We start from the raw sequence: 7,170 nt of genomic DNA on the forward strand, positions 1-7,170 counted from the left end.
CTACCACAGTTGGGTGCACTCAGGGGCCGCGACCTGGTTTCAGTCTTGCACCAAGTCCATCCCCATCATCAGGGGCTCTGGTGAAAAGGCAGACTGAGACTTAGACTCCGCGTCCTGGGGAATCCCGTTCTGCGGATCACTAGAGAACCCGCCGGGCGGTGTCTGACAAACTAGTTCTGGTGACCCTGGTAACAACCAGGCATTACCTCACTTTGAAGGGATTTCCTCTCACCTCCTGTTTTAGCTATGGTGGATAGGAAGTGAAGGGAAATCTCCCTAATGAGACACAGATGGAAAAAAACTGATAGGGGCTATAAGCCACCCCCTCCCTCCAAACACACACTCATTCTGTCCAAAATGAAAACAAAATACTACCTTGAGTCTATTTTCAATTTAGTAGATGGCATATCCAAGTGTAATGAACATTTCCAGTTTATTATCTTTTTTTTTAATACAAATCAAGTTCTCATTTTTGTTTAATTGTTCTTTTGTACAAGAAGTGTAGATTGCAATATATACAATATGCCAGCCCAGTAGAATCTAGAATGATTCTAATAGATTTCTTTTGGGTATACATACAGTTTATTGCAGGAATGTAAATCCCCCTTTGTGCATGGCAGATGCTGTAATCCACATATTTTTATGATGTGTCTATTTTTAGTAAACTATTTTGGTAATGGTATGACTTGCTACGTATCTGTTGATTTGTTTTTCTCTATGATGTGTGGGACATTGGTTATCACTGATCTAATATTTAGTACTGGACTCAGATGCTATATTTAGAGAAATTTCCATCTCCATGACAACAGAATGCTAGTTCATAGAACACATTTATATTAGGTATGCTTGGTTGTATTTGTAATTGTTTTTATATTGATTAGTCCAGTCTCTTCACTACTTCATGTAAATCAGTTTTCCTCATAGTTAGTGAATGCCAAATTACAAATACTATAATTTTTTGTGTACCTTAACATGCAGCATTAAATAAAACAAATCAAAGGTGAAATTATCTAAAGATGCCAAGGCAAATGGTTATAAGCGAATCAGTTGATTCGAACCATCAGGGAGAGCCATTACACAATCAGTATTTGTTCACCATTGGTTGCTGAACCATTTGGGGGAATCGGTTGTCTCATTTGTGAATGCTAGGAAGTCCTTTATACCCTATATCGATGGCACCATTTCTGACATGAGGTCTTATGTTAATGAAGTAGTATAGTAATTCCTAATTATCATGAGGCCATGGGATCTCACCCAAATTTCCCATGCAGTCCCTGCCAATCAGTAAAATTGAGTACATGGTCCCACTCAGAAATTAAGGAGGAGAATCTTTCACTCCAGGATAAAGTACGGATACCCTAAGCAAGCTAATGACTTAAAATTAAAACAAAATCACAATATGGTTTGCTTTTTGCTTATTGCCAAGGACACATAATTTTTAAGTTCATGTAATACACATTGCCATATGTTATATCTTTATGTATGCAATTTAAAATATACTTGACAGCTCACAGTTATTATTTCCCTTGTTACTGCTTAAGTAATCGCTTTAAAATACCCAATCTAGAAACTTAAAGGGAAAAAATGACAGCACTGGTAGATCTCTCTGGCTACTCTACATGATTTGGTACTGGCTGAAGATGATGACTAATTTCAATATGGATAGGATGTTGTATAACACTGTGAACAGGTAAAAACTAGCACAAAAATGCAAGAGTTGAAAGCTTGAAAATACAATTTTCAAACAATTAGGCTGGAATGTCATGCAAGAAACTTTTTGGGCCAGTTTCTGTAAAATGTAATTTTGGCCTCATGCACATGGGCTTATGAAAATAAGCAGCAGCAACTATGTACTGTGTTTAACCTTATGGCGTTTGACTGGTCAGAATACTAATTGCATACTACTGGTCAGAATACTAATTGCATTCTACTGGCCAGAATACAAATTTTCGCTAGGTTCACACTTAAGCGTTTTCCACAGCATCTTGCGTTTTGCAGAAATGCACTACAGTCCATTTAACATGATTTCCTATGGGACACGTTCACATCTCCACGTTTTCACCCGGTGCATTTTTTGGAAAGGGTCAGGGACTTTTTAAAACTTAAACAGTTGTGTTTTTGGTTCTATAGACTTCAATGAAAATGCTGTTATTCTAACCATTGGAAAACATTTATGTGTTTTATGTGGACATGTGGTTTTTCTGCCAATACATTGTTAACAACACCCCAAATGCAGTTTGCAAACGCAGTGCATTTGTCGGCAGCAGATTGCATAATACTGCAATACCATGCAATTTGGTGTGGCGTATTTTTCAAAAGTAGTGGTTGCAATACTTTTATGTGGTCTGGTGTAATTTTCAGTTCATTTAAATGAATGGGCTGTCAAATTGCACTACAGGAGAACACACAGGAATCATACAGGAATGAGGATCGTGTTCCTGTGCGATTCTGGTGTGAACAAGCCCTAAAAATTTGCAGTTAACTTTAGAAAGAAACTAAACTCAAACATGCTTTTAAAGAATATGTAAATACATGTTTTTCATTTCTGAAAAACTAATTGCCTTAAATAAACATTAAAATTATAGGCAGAAGAGACTTTATTTTCTCCAAAAATTGTGCTATTTTCCTCACAATGCATTACTGTTTAAACTTAAGGTAGCCAAAAATACAAGCCAATTTTAGGCATCTGCTTTTAGAGATGATTACTATTTAGAAAGTATGGGCAGGTGATATAATAGGTAATAACTGCATGAGAAAGAGTTGATAGGAAAGTAAAAGTTTTGTTTTTAGGTAAAGGCAGGATAGACTTCCCTCGAGATGACGTTTCAGGGATCGCTTGATGGACAGAGTAGGAGAGAGCCAGAGAGATTAGTGTAGAATTATTATGAGCTCAGTTTTTGTAATGACTGCATTTTAGAGAGTGGTATGACACAGATACTGATATATTAGTTAGCAAATTAGTTATGCACGAAGAGAGTGAAGGGGTGAGCTGTGGAGGAGAGAGATAGATTTGGATGTCATCAGCATAGAAATGGTATTGGAAGCCATGTGAGACAATCAACTGACTTAAGACTCATTTACCTAGTCTTGCCCTCTGAAAAGTACCCTGCATTGGATCACTTTTTAGAGAGCATTTGACAGGCAGTGAGAAGCCAACATGTTGCCTCTTTATTGCCTGTTTTACCTCCTAAAAGCCAGCACCACCGTGCTGCAACCATATGCATTGCACACAGCTGAGGGGTGGTTGTAGCACAGCCTTATTCACTTGAATGGGTTATATTTGGTAAGCGGAAAGGATCCTTTAAAACATCCTGCACCCAAATCATGAAAATCTTGCAATAGCTTCACAAAGCTTTCAAACATGTGCCACAGACATAGGTAGTTCTTATTAACTATAGCTATAACTGCGACAAATCCTAAAAGAATTATCCGCAAACTGGTACTAATAAAGACCAACTCTGAGCTGGCGTACAGAGAGATACCAGTACTCAGAGTGGGGCCATTCTGTGTTGGGAAGTTGTTGTAAATATGATAGATTCCTGAACAGGGCTTGTGGTTGCTATAAAACCAATGGGCGATGACATCATAGCAATTGATTATTCCTCCTTGGCCCTATTTAGCTGCTGGTCGGGAGACTCCCGGGCCTGATAGCTGAATGTAAACAAAGTTTACATGTACCGGCACCGCCCTTTTGAAATCTTTATAAAATAGGTAAATTAAGATATCAACAGGAAGAGTGGGAACCCCTTATGATGCCCTTGGTATGTGTACTGAGACCAAAGAATTCAAGGTCAGATATATCACAAATGAATCTCAGAGAGACATCATTGATGCGATGTAGCATTCCAGCATCACTAAAATGACCATATTGGTTTTGGTAGAATGATCTTTTAATTCTCAAACAAATAGCTATTGTAAAATACTGTGTGTATTCTCTAAAATATTTCTATAATCCCATATATGTAAATGCAGCAATACATTTTTGATGTTTTCTATCTTACATGTTACTTAAATAAATTAGTTGAATGCTCTTGAGCTTAACAGAAAAAAAACAGAGCGTATACCCTTGCCACACACTGCATTAGATAATTAAGTGCTGATAACATTACTTGTCTTGAACTTGAGACCAGGTTGTTATTTAGCCAAGTCTGCTGGAAGAACCTGATATTAGAAGTAAACTCAGTCAGTGATCTGAGATAGTGCTTCTAACTTGTCCTACCAGTTATAGTGGATACGTAAACGAATGCACTTCCAAAGTGTGTGCGTGTTCCTGTTCTCCCAATGGGTCTCACGTTCTGTGCTGTGTGGGTTACAAGCACATTGAGACGCACTTTACATCCATCAGTTCATGTGGGCTTAGTAATAGGATACATTCACTTTTCAAAAATTTTTCTGAAGAAGGTCAGGAATGGTATGCACTGTGATTCTCTTAAGACAGGCTTACTTTAAAGGATTAATCAAATTTTATTATTATTATTTTTAACCTGGTGATCCTGCAATTTTTCTATTGTTGGAGAAATATTAGGAAAGGGTCAGACATCCTTGCGATCCCCTGTATATACCCCTCTTTTGCCAGATGAAATCCCTGATATGTCTGTTCTCGGCACTTACGCTGGCAATGTCTTTCCTTTAGCACTTCTAAAAATCTAACTCCTCTCTAAACCCAGTCACACATGGATTTACAATGTAAAGGGAGACAATACAGCAATGATACAGTTCAATAAAATAGGGTTAGGAGGACCCTGCTCCTTGGATATATATATATATATATATATATATATACCTAGCAGGTAACACTAGCAGGCCTAATATCATAAAAAAGTGGATGCAGAAAACAAGAATGCCAGAGTAATCTGAGTACTATTTGCCACATAGGTGCCTTCAATTCAATGGTTTGACACTAATTTAGAAGCCTATTTGTTTTTGTTTTCACCTAAGATTCAGGTTGAGTAAATCCTGAGTAAAAGAAGGATAAATAGATCCCTGTGTAAGTATGATACAAATCCAAACAGACAATGGTTTGAATAAGTCACTTGTAACTAAGCAAAATAGCAGGACTAAAATGCAACATTGTTTTAGAAAGAGACTTATCAGTATACTGTTTCTGAGAATAAAACAATACAGATATTGCTGTAATCATATGACAGTGCAAACTTGAAACTTTTTTTGCCTTTTATCTGATTTACAAAATACGCAGTGTGTGTCACTTTAATTCTGCTGAAAGAATGGTTTAATTGATTCTGAATTGCAAACACAGCTGGAAAAAATAACAAACAACATGAAGACACTGTGGTCCATCTTTTGAAATATCTCTCTAATATAGTTACATAGTTAGTCTGCCTGAGAAAAAGAAAAAAGTCTATCCAGTTCCACCAAAAAAAAAAAAAAAATTATAATCCTATACCCACCGTTGATCCAGAAGAAGGCAAATAAAAAAAACCCAGCAAAACATTGGTGCCCAAAACTGAACTGCATACAGTTGCAAGAAAAAGTATGTGAACCCCTTGGGATTACATGGAGTTTTGCATGAATTGGGCATAAAATGTGCTCTGAACGTCATCTAAGTCACAACAATAGAAGAACACAGTCTGCTGAACATAATACTACACAAACATTAGATGTTGCCATGGTTTAATTGCATATAACATGTAAACATTCACAGTACAGGGAGGAAAAAGTATGTGAGGCCCTAGCTTAATGACTTCTCCCAGAGCTAATTGGAGCCAGGAGTGTGCCAACCTTGACTCCAATCAGTGTGATGATATTGGATGTGTTGCTGACAGCTGTCCTGCCCTTAAAAAACACACACATGTTTTGGGTTTACTGGTTTCAAGAAGCACTGTCTGATGTGAACCATGCCTCGCAGAAAAGAGCTCTCAGAAGTCCTACGATCAAGAATTGTTGACTTGCATGAAGCTGGAAAGGGTTACAAAAGTATCTCCAAAAGCCTTGATGTTCATTGATCCACGGTAAGACAGACTGTCTACAAATGGAGAAAGTTTAGCACTGTTGCTACTCTCCCTAGACGTGGTCATCCTGTAAAAATGACTGCAGGAGCACACCGCAGAATGTTGCATGAGGTAAAGAAGAATCCCAGAGTGTCAGCTAAAGACCTACAGAAATCTCTGGCACATGCTAACATTTTTGTTGACACATCTACAATAAGGAAAACATTAAACAAGAATGGAGTACATGGGAGGACACCACGGAGGAAGCCATTGCTGTCCGAAAAGAATATTGCAGCACGTTTGAAGTTTGCAGAAGAGCACCTGGATGTTCCACAGCACTACTGGCAAAATATACTGTGGACAGATGAAACCAAGATTGAGTTGTTTGGGAAGAACACACAACACTGTGTGTGGAGAAAAAAGGCACAGCACACCAACATCAAAACCTCATCCCCACTGTAAAACATGGTGGAGGGAGCATCATGGTTTGGGGCTGCTTTGCTGCTTCAGGGCCTGGACGGATTGTTGTCATTGATGGGAAAATGAATTCCAGAGTTTATCAAGACATTTTGCAGGAAAACGTACGACCATCTGTCTGCCAACTGAAGCTCTGCAGAGGATGGGTGATGCACCAGGACAATGACCCAAAGCATACAAGTAATTCAACAAAACAATGGCTGCAACAGCACAGAATACGCCTTCTGGAGTGGCCCAGTCAGAGTCCTGACCTCAACCTGATTGAAATGCTGTGACATGACCTTAAGAAAGCGATTCACACCAGACATCCCAAGAATATTGCTACACTGAAACAGTTTTGTGAAGAGGAGGGGTCCAAAATGACTCCGGATTGTTGTGCAGGTCTGATCTGCAACTACAGGAAACGTTTGGTTGAGGTTATTGCTGCCAAAGGAGGGTCAACCAGTTATTAAGTCCAAAGGTTCACATACTTTTTCCTCCCTGCACTGTGAATGTTTACATGTTATGTGCAATTAAACCATGGCAACATCTAATGTTTGTGTAGTATTATGTTCAGCAGACTGTGTTCTTCTATTGTTGTGACTTAGATGATGTTCAGAGCACATTTTATGCCCAATTCATGCAAAACTCCATGTAATCCCAAGGGGTTCACATACTTTTTCTTGCAACTGTATTCCAGATGAGGTCTTACTAATGATTTGTACCGGGGTAATATGATATCTCTCTCTCTGGAGACTATACCTCT

This window comes from Staurois parvus, unplaced genomic scaffold (assembly GCF_062004578.1).
Source record: "Staurois parvus isolate SC_StPar_1 unplaced genomic scaffold, SC_StPar_1.0 ptg000202l, whole genome shotgun sequence".
NCBI lineage: Eukaryota > Metazoa > Chordata > Amphibia > Anura > Ranidae > Staurois > Staurois parvus.